Below are 12,475 nucleotides of genomic sequence, written 5' to 3'. Positions count from 1 at the left end.
TTTGGTATATTCATGCAATAAAGTATTAGGAGGCCAACAAAATAGTCTTTCCAAAGATAATTTCCAAAAATACTCCTTTTATAATATTAAATGAGAAAAATCGTCTAATTTTTAAATACCTTGTAAAGCACATTCATATCTTTAATGCTCTGAAATAAAGTAATAAAAATATTAACAATGTTATTTCTAAGAGATTTGATTATCACTGATTTTTTAATTTTTCTTCTTTATTTTCACTTTCCAAATTACCTACAACAAGCATGAGTTAATTCTAAGGTCCAGAAATTATAAAGAGAAGTCATATTGCCTCTTTCAGTTAGAATAGTGAGTTTATATTTTATTTATGAAAAATGTCTTATCTGTCCACACAAATGCTCTAACTTCAACACCTTTACATCAGATACTCCATTAGCTCATGAGCTGTATGCTTCCTTAGAAAAGTTTTTATCATGGTCTACATATCATTCCAGTGTTCCTATTCTCTTGCACTATCTGGCCAGTTTGAAAATTCCGATGTTATTCCCATTAAAAGTCCAGGCCACATGAACACTGGGCTTAGTGAGGCTTTGCATTCAAAAACAATTTTTGAACCACACTTTTAGGTCAGATAATCATTCATTTCTAAAACTTGGAAATCTTTTTAAATAAAGACCTAAATATCACTGTGGAAGGGTTAAGAAGAAAACCAAGTTAATAGTGATGAACACGACCTACTTTGTCCATACACCATCCAACAAGGACAATAATGGTCTCCTGTATATCACATATGGTTTTACTGAAATGCTGGCTTTGAAATTACACAATGGGTCTAAATTTGCTACCACATGTCTTTGGGGGGGGGGCGGGAGGCATCTAAAATCAAATTATCAGGCAAAAAGAAATTTTAGGCAAAATTTTCTGAGAAACTTAGTGTTTCCCCATTTTGTAATAATGTTTGAGCTTTTGATTTCCAAGTGCAGGGGCAGAAATGCAGATGACAACTAGCAATCTAAGACAATGACTTGTTTGGGTGGAATTTAGACTTTCAAGTCCTTCTCAAGCAGGTGGGCTCCTGGGGAATGGTTGAGTAGGAAGACTGTATCATCACGTCAGCTCAGCCATGATGACTGCTGCTGGACACATGCCACCCAGGGAGGAGAACAGCTTAGCCATCTGCCGGTAACTCTGGGTTCTTTCCTTGCTTTCTCACCTCTGTTCCCTCTGCCGCTAAATAGAACATGACTAGAGCTTAAAGAATTTCCTGGCCTTTGGATGGAGATAATACAACCTATCTGAGAATCAGTTCCATATTGAAACCAGCAATAGTTACCTCTACCAGAGCAAGATATCACTATGTTGATTTCATCAGTGCCAGGAGCCTCTCTTCAAAGCTTGGTTTTTGAGGAGGTAGACCAGATGCCCACCCATGTTACTGTGACTTAAGGAGTCCTGGGAAAATCCTCTACATAGAATATGTTTCTCACTGATGCTTGAAGGGCCATCACTGGTGATGCATTCCTATGGATACCTTGTGCTCTTGACTTTTAAAAATAAGATATTGCGTTCTTATGAAGGGATAAAACATGAAGTCACTAATACTTTAGATGAGTGAGTTTACCCTACTGCTTTCTCCCTAATGGAAGAAGTAGTAGATACCACACCTGATTTGGAGGAAGTGGTATTTGGGAGCCTTCTGGAAGGGAAGAACTCATCCTCAGTAAACAACACAGAAATCTTATCAATATAGATATTTCAACAATCATATTGCAAGATATCAAACATAATAAGGAAATTGCCCACATCCTGCATAACACACAGGAAATTAGTGAATTTGGCTTCACTGTCTATAGCCAAAGGTATAAATGTGACCACCAGCCACCTGCCGGTCTTGCCTATTAAGCCAAATTATCCTTCATATTCACTTTGGGACATAGTTGGTGCGAGGATCTTGGAGGATTTGACTTGAAGTTCATCATTTTGGGGAGAAGGAACTTGAAGAACCAGGCTGCCTTAGTAAAGAAAGATTTCTCCTTAAGGTGCCAAGGGAGTGTTCAAGGTCAATGAGTTCTCTTTTATCGGAGCCTGGCTAAACATGGCATCTGGACCATAGGAGAAGAATAATCAGTGTCAGTTGAGAGAATGAATGGCTTTCATACGGAGTATTGTTGAACAAGCTGATCCTTGCTTACGGCAAATAACCGTCACCCACATCTCAACATGAAAAAATTCAGATGTAGTTAAACTTTGCGATCACTGATTGGAGACGTGTTTTTATGTACTAAGTGTGCTATTTATGCCAATCATTTCTGTTTTTTCTCTGCTTTGATGGAAAAAGTATCTACTACTGGCAGGCCCCACCCCTAATATTTTCCAGCTCAGAGCAAGAGAACAAACGGAGGCCCACATATCATATGTCTAAATAGGTTTAGCTAAAGTCAAGCTAACACAATGTTCACTAATAGATGTTTTATTGTCCCATCTTGGAAATCCTTCAGAATCACCTGGAAGGCCTGATTCACATTTAGAATTCTTGGGTTCTCTGGGTTCTGGGCTGACACATGGAAGTGTGGGGAGAGCTGGCCAATACCCACAGCCCACACCTGCTAAAACCTCAGCTGCACAAGTAAGGACAGCATGGACGACACAGGCCATCCTGTCTACCGCCAACCCCAGCCGGTAAGCCCTCCCAGGCCCAGGACGACTCATACCATCAATGCTGCCTGATGTCGTCGCCCCTTTGAGGATGGAGTCAGGCAACAGATCCATCCTGCAGGTGGGCTGGGGCCGTTTGGGCAGCCCGTTCAGCATCCTGGCTGCCCTGAGTGGTCTAGATCAGTACTGCTGGATCTTTATTTTTGTCTTTTTTTTTTTGTTTTTAAGATTTTATTTACTTATTTGACAGAGAGAGAAAGAGATATCCCAAGTAGGCAAAGAGGCAGGGATGGGGGGAAGCAGGCTTGCTGAGAACCCTTGCTGAGCAGAGAACCTGACTCGGGGCTTGATCCCAGGACCCTGAGATCATGACATGAGCCCGAAGGCAGAGGCTTAACCCCATTGAGCCACCCAGGCGCCCCGGTACTGCTGGATCTTTAATGTGCATAAAATCCACTTGGGGATCTTGCTGATGATGTGCTATAGATCAGAGGGCAGGGCCGAGAGCATTGCATTGCACAAGCTTCCAGGTGATGCTGAGGCCGCTGGCTCGTGAACCACACCGTGGACCGAGCCCCTGCATGCAGCGGCTCTGGAGAGCTGTGCCCTTTGGCTCTCAAACACCTCATCCTATGGAGACTGGCCTCCTGCCCTGATCTAGGGCTGGTTCTGGCCCCTTGTTTGCCCGTGTTCCCATTGCATCACTGGGCTCTGTTCCCACAGTGCGGGGCCCTGGTCCTCCCTCAGCTCCGCCACCACCACCTTTGATCCCCCACCCACTCTCCCCAAGTCAAGTTTCTCTTGGCTCCTTTCCCTGCCGTGTTCCACTCCTTCCCCCGCTTTTCTCTGACGCCACAAAACAAATGTAAAAATAACATTTCAAAAATGTTGAAAATTAATGCTGACGAAATCGTGCTTTTGTTTTCCTGGGACCTAAGCAGACAGTAACAACAGCCAGAGGCGCGGTCTGTCCAGCGCCGAGCTGCTGTTTGCTCACAACATCCCATCCGCGCGCCCGTGGCCTGAAATCAGGATTCGCTGGGTTAGGGCAGGCGGGATTTTCCTCCTGCATTTGTACTTTGACAAGGCTCAGAAAACGGCTATCTCAACATCTAATGGAAGCAAATAGGCTGCTAAAAATAGGTCCTGCAAGTGTGGGTTACAAGCGGGCAGCACCTCTCCCCATTCCTGCCTGTGACTCTGATGAAGCTTCACCCTAGGACTTGTTTTCAAGTATTTGCTCTGCTTTGTGTTCTTTTCTTCTTCCAAGGCTGTTCTGCTCTATTTGCCGGAGTTATTTGAACAGGTGGCTTTGCACAACCGATGCTAATGTGGGGCTTTTGTCTGCTTTGAGATTGCACAGGGACCCGTTTTTGGAAGAAATGTTTCTTTCTTGCTAAACGATTCACACCTGTTCTAATAACCACCTTGTATTCAGCAAAAATACCATGAGCGGGTTCTCTCTGGCCAGACCCTTGCTCAGCAAAGCAGAGGCCCTGCTGCCCACAAGGCGGCCCGAATCCACCTTTTCCTCTGTTCTCGCGCACGTGATGAGCGGCGGAGGGCCAGGTCCTGTGGCTGGGGGTGGGCTGTGCCCCTGGCTCCGTCCGGTGAGTGGACAGGAGGGATCCTTGCTGCGAAGGTGTTGAGGCGAGCGGGGGTGCCCTCCCTGGACCTGGCCAACGTCGTGGGGGCAGGCGGGCGCACGAGGCCAAGGAGCAGCCGCAACGCACCAAGGTCCCCGGCCGAGCCGGGTTCCCCCGTCCCTTTGCCCGGGGCCACCCCCGCCGGGAGCACCGAGCGCGGGCCCGGAGCCGCGCTTGGCGGGCGATCAGAGGCGGGCGCCCGGGGGACACTCGGCGCGCGCGCTCCCTGGCCGCAGATCACAGGCGCCCGGCCTCCGCCGGCCCGGCCCGGGAGCCCGCCTGCTCCCTGGAACGCGATCACAGGCCGCGCCTGCGGGCCCCGGGGGCGGGGAGGGGCGTGGCGCGGGCCCCCGGGCAGGGCGACCGCGGGCGCGTTCCCACGGGGAGGTCCAGGGCTGCGCGAGGCCTTCTCCCGCATCGCGCGCAGGGGGTCCTCCGCCGGCGCAGTCCCCCCGGCGCTGGGGCGAAAGGGAGGCCGGCGCTGAGCCGCCCCAAGGAAAAAGGCTGTGGTCGACGCACGGGAATCGCCGCCCTGCGATCTGGGGCGCACTGAGGATGGGCTGTTCTCGGATGTTTCTTGAGGAATCTGCCCTCTTGGCTCCCTGGTCACAGGAAAAGAAAGAACGAAGCGCGTATGCAATAGGCAGGCAGGCTTGGGTAGAGTTGAAAGGGGTCGGCTCCTGCCCACAGAGCCGGGTGCGAGGATGCCCAGCTGGTTCCCCGAGAGGCAGTCCGCGCCTGCGCGCTGCACGGGGGCTCCCAGCTGCCTTCCCCGCAGAACGGGTGTTGGGGGTGGGGGGAGGGGAGCCCTCAGGTCCCCTATCCCTCCCTGCAGGAGGCGTAGGCAAGCGGACATCTGGCATACGAATATAGGGGTTCCCATTCAATGGACAAAGGCCACAGGACACTTTTGAGAGGTAATCCCTAGATGCATTTGCTCACCAAGCATTACCTGGAAACGGAACCACATGGAATGGCCAGAAAACAGGTAGTGCCTTTTTTTTTTTTTCTTCAAATGTATTGGGGTCGGGGGGATGGCACTCATTAAACATTATTTGGAAGTGTTCCTGAAGGAGGGCACATGATAGGATGAGCAACTGATGAACTGCTGAACACTGCATCTAAAACTAATCATGTACTATGTGTGGGCTAATTGAATTTAAATTAAAAAGAAAAAAAAATAAAGGGGCGCCTGGGTGGCTCAGTGGGTTAAACCTCTGCCTTCGGCTCAGGTCATGATCCCAGGGTGTTGGGATCGAGCCCCGCATGGAACTCTCTGCTCAGTGGGGAGCCTGTCCCCCCCACTTGTGATCTCTCTCTGTCAAATAAATAAATAAAATAAAATAAAATAAAATAAAAAAGTGTTCCCGAATTCAAGGTGGCGCTCCTGCAGAGGCATTTGGCCCACCAACAGGACACGGCAGTGCCCCCAAAACTGTGCTGGTAGCTGGCATTGTGGTTACCTTCTTGGTATCCATCCACACCTCCCCCAATGAGTGGCAGCGTCTTACAGCTGTTTTGGCTTGGCCAGAGCTCACGGTTCACAAATCTGGCTACACTCTGGAGTCACCTGCATGAGGAAGAAGCCGAGGGAGTTTGGAGTAGACCCCTGGAGGAGAGCCCAGAGAGATGCACCATAAGCAACAAATGCCGATAGCCACCGGAAGCTGGAAGAGGGAAGATTTTCGGTCAGAACCGCCACAGAGAAAACCACCCTGCCTGCCACCTTCATTTTGGACGTCTGGCCTCCAGATCTGTAAGAGAATAAAGTTCTGTCATGTTAAGCAACGAATGAGAATTCCATCGTCTCCACAGCCTCACCAACACCTAGTAATGTCAGGTTTTTTTAAAAAATACAAGTCTAGACCTGAGATCTAGCCTGTAGTAAGGTCCATTAAAAAAAAAAAATTAGCCATTCTAATGGGGGTGTGCTAGTGTCTCGTTTGGTTAACTTGCATGTCTTCTCTGGCTAGTGTTGTTGAACACCTTTGCATCTATTTATTTCTTCCGTGAGAGATACCTGCAAATCTTTTGCCCATTTTTTTTTTTTTTTAAGTAAGCACCATGCACAGTGTGGAACCGGACATGGGGCTTGAACTCACCACCCATGAAACAAGACCTGAACTGAGATTGAGTCGGACGTTTAACCAACTGAGCCTTTCAGGCGCCCCTCTTTGGCTCAATTTTCATTGAATTGTCTTTTTATTATCGATAATTCATATGCCTTTAATATGCACTATCACAGACAATAACTTCTACAAACACAGCTTTACATAATTGAACAACTATATGACAAACTAAAGAATAAAATCAACGTCTTTCAGCTTATACTTTGTATTATATTATACTGAATAGACTTTTAATGAACTCTACTTTATGTCTCTTTATCAGGTATTAACATTTGGAACAATGGGGCTGAGTCAGAACTTCGTATCAGGTGCAACATCAAGTCTATTCATTTACGTTGTTTTTGTTGGAGCACAGAGGGTGTTGTAGCAAAGGGAAGGAGAACACAAATTGCATGTTTTGCAATATTTGGGTATCTTTGCAATGGCTGCTCCAAAAATCATTAATTATTTCATCTTGGAGAGCTCACCTTCCAGTTTTTTCAGGATCTGGAGGCTGAAATAATTTATCCTCACTCGGAACGGTTCAACTTTTTGTTGAAAAGATCGGCTTTTCGTTAAAACTGCCATCTCTCAGCTACAACTACGAGAAAAGCTGAGTGGGACAAACGTGCTAACACAGAACGAGCATTGAATCCTCGCACACCTGTGCGGAGACCATTGGCTTCCTAACTGGCGGCTACTGATTGAAGGGAGCATGCGCAGTGAATCAGTGAGCGTGTGCGTCAGGTGACCGGACTTTCTGGTCCCCCCAGGTGTGTTGCGCCATTTTAAAAGGTAGATTACCCGAATTTAATAATAACTGCCATATAAATATATTTATATTGGTCTTATGTATGTGTTTTAAATACATTTTAGAAGACATATATTTGTATAGTTGTTTTTTTTTTAAATGATTTTCCCATTAAGGAGAAATTACTACCAAGCAGATCCACATTCATTATTTTACAGAATTTTTTCTAAACTCTGGATCAGTTGACTTCAAACATTAGCATGTGTAAGCGTCATCTGGGGAAAGAGTTTGTGACAGTGAAATCTCCTTCCCCCAAGGAATTCTGAATCACTTGGTCCGCGTAGGGTCTCCCCCAAGTCATTCTGAAGATTTGAGAAGCAATACATGCGGCCCTCCATGGTCTCAAACTAGCACTGTTCAATTTTCTGGTAGAGATTTCTCCTGATACAGGGGTGGGAATTCAAAAAGTTATTGTCTAGTAACAAGCAGAGGCCGTGGGTGGGGTGGGGGTGGGGGGTGGTGGGCACACTTCGAGGACCATATAAATCACAGCAAGGAATCTATTTTTTTATATTTAAATTTTATATTTTTAAAGAGTTTACTTATTTATTTGTCAGCGAGAGAGAGGGTAAGAGAGCACAAGCAGGGGGAACAGTAGGCAGAGGGAGAGGGAGAAGCAGGGTCTCCACTGAGCAAGGAGCCCAACCCCCTGGGGCTGGATCCCAGGGCCCTTGGCTTATGACCTGAGCCAAAGGCAGATGCTTAACCAATGAGCCACCCTGGCACCCCTCACCTTTTTTTTTTTTTTTCTTTCCTTCTTCTGAAGAGTCCAACAGTATGTTGTACACATCAGAACCAGTATGAAGTAGAAACCATAGGCTTAGTGGGAGCCATGATGTCCCGGAGTGGAGAAAGCTGGTCCCACGCCTTTACCCCACACGAATTGTCTGTCCAGGACTCCTCAGATCCAAACCTAAAGGAACACTGGGGGATCCCCATCCAGTTGCTGTGGCACTCTCCCGGCCATGTTGGTTGGTTGGTAGGCTGGGTCTTTTCCCAGGCTTCACTGGGATTCCTTGAAGGGAGGGCGAAGGGGCAGGTAGCCACCTCTCCTCTTTCATTGCCCATAGTTAGGAACAGGGAAATCCCCACTGGTCGGACTGGATACATTTCAGGGCATTTCAATTTTCCAGTTCAGTTTTACCTACAATGTAACATGCAATGCAGGGAACATTTTGGTTAGAGGAGAGATTGAGAGAAAAGGGAAAGAAATATAGAACTACTATGAATAAAGACAACAAACAGAGAGGAAAACAAGATGATTTTGCTTCATGATTGTCTCTCGTCCTCTTCTCTCTTTTTCTGGGGTAGGCAGAATTCTAAGATGTTCCCCAAATTCCTGGGCCCCTGGTATAAACACATATTTTCCTAGTTAGTCAATGAAAACACCAATCTAGGTATTGCTGTGAAAGGATTTCGCAGATTAATTAGTCCCAAATCAGTTGATTTTAAGATAGGGATATTAACAGACCTGGCTTCCGGGTCTGGAAGTTGGAAAAGAGAAGTCAGAGCAAACAGAAGGACTGGCCAACATGGGGGATGGCGGAGCCAAGTGACGTGATGTGGGAGCCACCTCCATCACGTTGCTGGGCAGCCCCTACTGATAACAAGGAAACAGGGTCCTGGGTCCGAGGACGCAAGGGACTGGATTCTGCCAACAATTGGAATGAGCTGGGAAGCAGAGCTTCCCTAGAGTCTCCAGATGAGAAGTCAGCCTGGCCAACACCTTTATTCATGCTGTCACCCCAGACCTTTGACCTACACAGCCATGAACTCATAAACGGGTGTGGTTTGGAGCCACTCAAGTTAGTGGTAATTTGTTATGTGGTAATAGAAAACGAATGCACATAATCTCTGGCTCTTTCTCTGGGTCGTCCATGTTTTTGTCAAGGATCCCCACCTGGAAGATGAGAAGCTATATAATTAGTTGATTCCCAAATGTGGTGCCTTTTAGGGAATTGATTTAAAAAGCTTAAAGTCCACATCATTATTTTGTAACTTCAGTCATGATGAAGGGCTTCAAATATTGCCTCGCTATTAGGAGGTCATTAAGTCAAATTCCTCTCTCCATTCCCTCTTGTTTTAGCTCTCCTTCCTTTTCACTAAATAGCCTTTAATAGCAAATTTATCAAAGTCCAGAATAATTTGATTTGGCCATTCAATTGAACACAGTGTATTATTTCAGCTGCTGTGGAAAAGGGTAAGTGGCCATCAAATGAGGGAAAATAACCTGTTTCCAGGGCCTGGCCAACCGCGGGCAGGAAGTGCTGCTTACCCTTACAAGCTACTCGACAGAAGTGCTTTCAAGTGGGAAACAAGATGGCGGAGAATTGGGCACAGGCTGTGACTTCAGTTAAAACTCTTTCAGCGTGGATGCCCCTGTTCTGTGACCTTGAACAAATTGCTCAGCCTTGGTTAACACAGGATGATAACCTTAATTTCTAGGGTTTTGTGGTGATTAAATAAGATCATGCATGTAACCCACAGTAGTTGCTCAGCAAATGATGGATTATCAAAGGTTAAATAATCTAAAGCTGACAATCTGTATGTTGTCTGCAGCCCTGTTTGCTCATCACCATCACCTATGGAACTAGAGGGTCTGAACATTATCTCAGATTGCCCAAATTGGAATCCCCAAGTGCCTGGCCCAGGCATCTTGGCCTTTTTTTTTTTTTTTTTAATTTTATTTATTTATTTGACAGAGATCACAAGTAGGCAGAGAGGCAGGCAGAGAGAGAGGGGGAAGCAAGCTCCCTGTCGAGCAGAGAGCCCAATGTGGGGCTTGATCCCAGGACCCTGAGATCATGACCTGAGCTGAAGGCAGAGGCTTTAACCCACTAAGCCATTCAGGTGCCCCCTTGGCCTTTTTTTAAAAAGCTGCTCAGGTCAACACCATTTGGTCAGTGGTGTTAGTCATGGGCTAGCTCACCAGCACTACATTTTCTGAAAGGCCAGAGCTCTGTGGGCTACAGGAGGAGTTAGAAATGATGAGCTTCTGATCCCAGGAATTTAGTTTTCATTTGGTACTCAGATTGTTTGAAGGCTGGTCATGATAAAGAGATGAGGCTCTGTGGAGACATGGCTGATCCTAGGGCCAGAGCAGGGAGTCTTCACCATAAGCCCGGAGCATCTGAAAATAGCAGGAAGGAAGGAAGGTGCTCAAAAACAGAACAGTGGGGCTGTGTCAAAGGGATACAACCTGAGAGAGCTGGCAGTGGCCAAACCTGGAACAATCTGAGTAAAAAAACAAATATTAGATTCTAATCCAAAGTACAAAATAAATATCCAGGAGCCCACATGAGTAGGAAAGAGACATTGAATAATTCAGTAAATAGAGAGAAAAGGTAAATACACTATACAGCAGAATTCCAAATAATTGATGTCAATATTTCCTCTTAGCTTAGCTTTCCAGTCCCTGAGTGTGGGCTGTGCTTAGTAATTCAGTGTAATGGGGTGTCCTGGATGGTCCTGGAACAGGAAAGGGACATTAGGAAAAAAAATGTATTCTATAGGAAGTATACTATAAGAAGGTGAGATATTAAAATAGGGGGAGCTGGGTTTGTGCAACTTTTCTGTAAGTCTGAAACTATGCTAAAGTAAAAGGTTTGTTTAAAAATCACCTGGTTATGGGTGCCACACCCAATGTGGGGCTTGAACTCATGACCCCAAGACCAAGAGCTGCAAGCCCTACCGACCAAGCCAACCAGGCGCCCCTCAGCGGGCATATTGAGCTTGGGCTTCCCAACCTTCTGAACTGTGAGAAATGAACCTGTTTAAGCCACCCAATCTGTAGTATTTTGGTGCAGTAGATAAAATAGACTTAGGCAAATAGTAAACTTTTTAGTTACTGTAGATCTGGGATAAGAGAGAGTTTTGCCCATCCCCTCTCTCCCCCAACATCTCCACCTCCACCAGTGTTGATGATAATTTATCTGGGTATAAAATTATATATGGCAATTACTTCCCTTTATCATTTAGGAAATACTACTTCATCATTGTCTCCTGGCACCTAGTCTTGGTAAGAAATCCACTTTAACTGTTTTTACTCTGTAAGTAACTTGTCTTTTCTTCATGATAGCTTTTATGATTCTTGTCTTTGATATATCATTACGTCATGATATTTTAAATTTAATTTATTATCATCATGATAAGTGTACTCTTTAATCCCTATCCCCTATTTCACCCATCCCCCTACCCACCTCTCCTCTGATAACCACCAGTTTGTTCTCCAGAGTTAGAAGTCTATTTCTTGGCTTGTCTCTCTCTCCTTTTTCTTCTGCTTGCTTCTTTTATTTCTTAAATTCCACATATATGAGTGAGATCGTATGGCATTTATCTTTCTCTGACTGGCTGATTTCACTTAGCATTATACCCTCTAGGTTCATCTATGTTGTTGCCAATGGCAAAATTTCATTCTTATTTACGGCTGAATAATATGCCTATATATATATAGATAGACAGATAGATAATGAATGGATAAAGAAGATGTAATATATATATATTAAATATATATATGAATGGATAAAGAATATGTTTTATATATGTATATATATATATATATATATATATATATATATATATTGATGGACACTTGGCTTGCTTCCATATTTTGACAATTAGAAATAATGCTGCAATAAATATAGGGATGCATGTATCCCTTTGAATTAGTCTTTTTATATTTTTTGGCAAATACCCAGTAGAGCAATTACTGGATTGTAGGGTAGTTCTATTTTTAACTCTGAGGAAACACCATAGTGTTTTCCATAGTGGCTGTGCTAATTTGTATCCCAGAAGCAGTGCAGGAGGGCTCCTTTTTCTTCACATCGTTAACAACACTTGCTGTTTCTTGTCTTGTTGATTTTAGCCATTCTGACAACTGTGATGTAATATCTCAATTTAGGGATTTTGGGTCATTTTTAAAAATTTAATTTAATTTTTTAATTTTGTATAAACATATAATATATTTTTATCCCCCAGGGTACAGGTATGTGAATCACCAGGTTTACACACTTCACAGCACTCACCATAGCACATACCTTCCCCAATGTCCATAACCCCACCCTCCTTCCCCCAACCCCCCTCACCCCAGCAACCCTCAGTTTGTTTTGTGAGATTAAGAGTCACTTATGGTTTGTCTCCCTCCCAATCCCATCTTGTTTCATTTATTCTTCTCCTACCCTCTTAACCCCCCCATTGCATTTCCACTTCCTCATATCAGGGAGATCATATGATAGTTGTCTTTCTCCGCTTGACTTATTTCACTAAGCATGATACCCTCT

The 12,475-nt window shown here is 45.1% G+C and overlaps 1 long non-coding RNA gene across 2 annotated transcripts; it reads left to right on the top strand.

The window, feature by feature from the left end:
* Positions 1-3,974: 3,974 nt before the first annotated feature.
* LOC132002704 (uncharacterized) lies at positions 3,975-7,255 on the top strand. 2 transcript variants are annotated; one of them, XR_009399972.1, is made up of 4 exons: positions 3,975-4,241; positions 5,113-5,265; positions 5,656-6,033; positions 6,669-7,255. It is a non-coding gene; the product is annotated as an uncharacterized LOC132002704 (long non-coding RNA). The 2 variants fall into 2 exon arrangements; XR_009399971.1 differs by lacking the exon at positions 6,669-7,255 and having other exon boundaries at positions 5,656-6,204.
* The last annotated feature ends 5,220 nt before the right edge of the window (positions 7,256-12,475 follow it).

Source organism: Mustela nigripes, chromosome 15 (genome assembly GCF_022355385.1).
Source record: "Mustela nigripes isolate SB6536 chromosome 15, MUSNIG.SB6536, whole genome shotgun sequence".
Taxonomy (NCBI): domain Eukaryota; kingdom Metazoa; phylum Chordata; class Mammalia; order Carnivora; family Mustelidae; genus Mustela; species Mustela nigripes.
The sequence above is the reverse complement of the archived record's forward strand: the minus strand, read 5'-3'. Positions and strand labels throughout refer to the sequence as shown.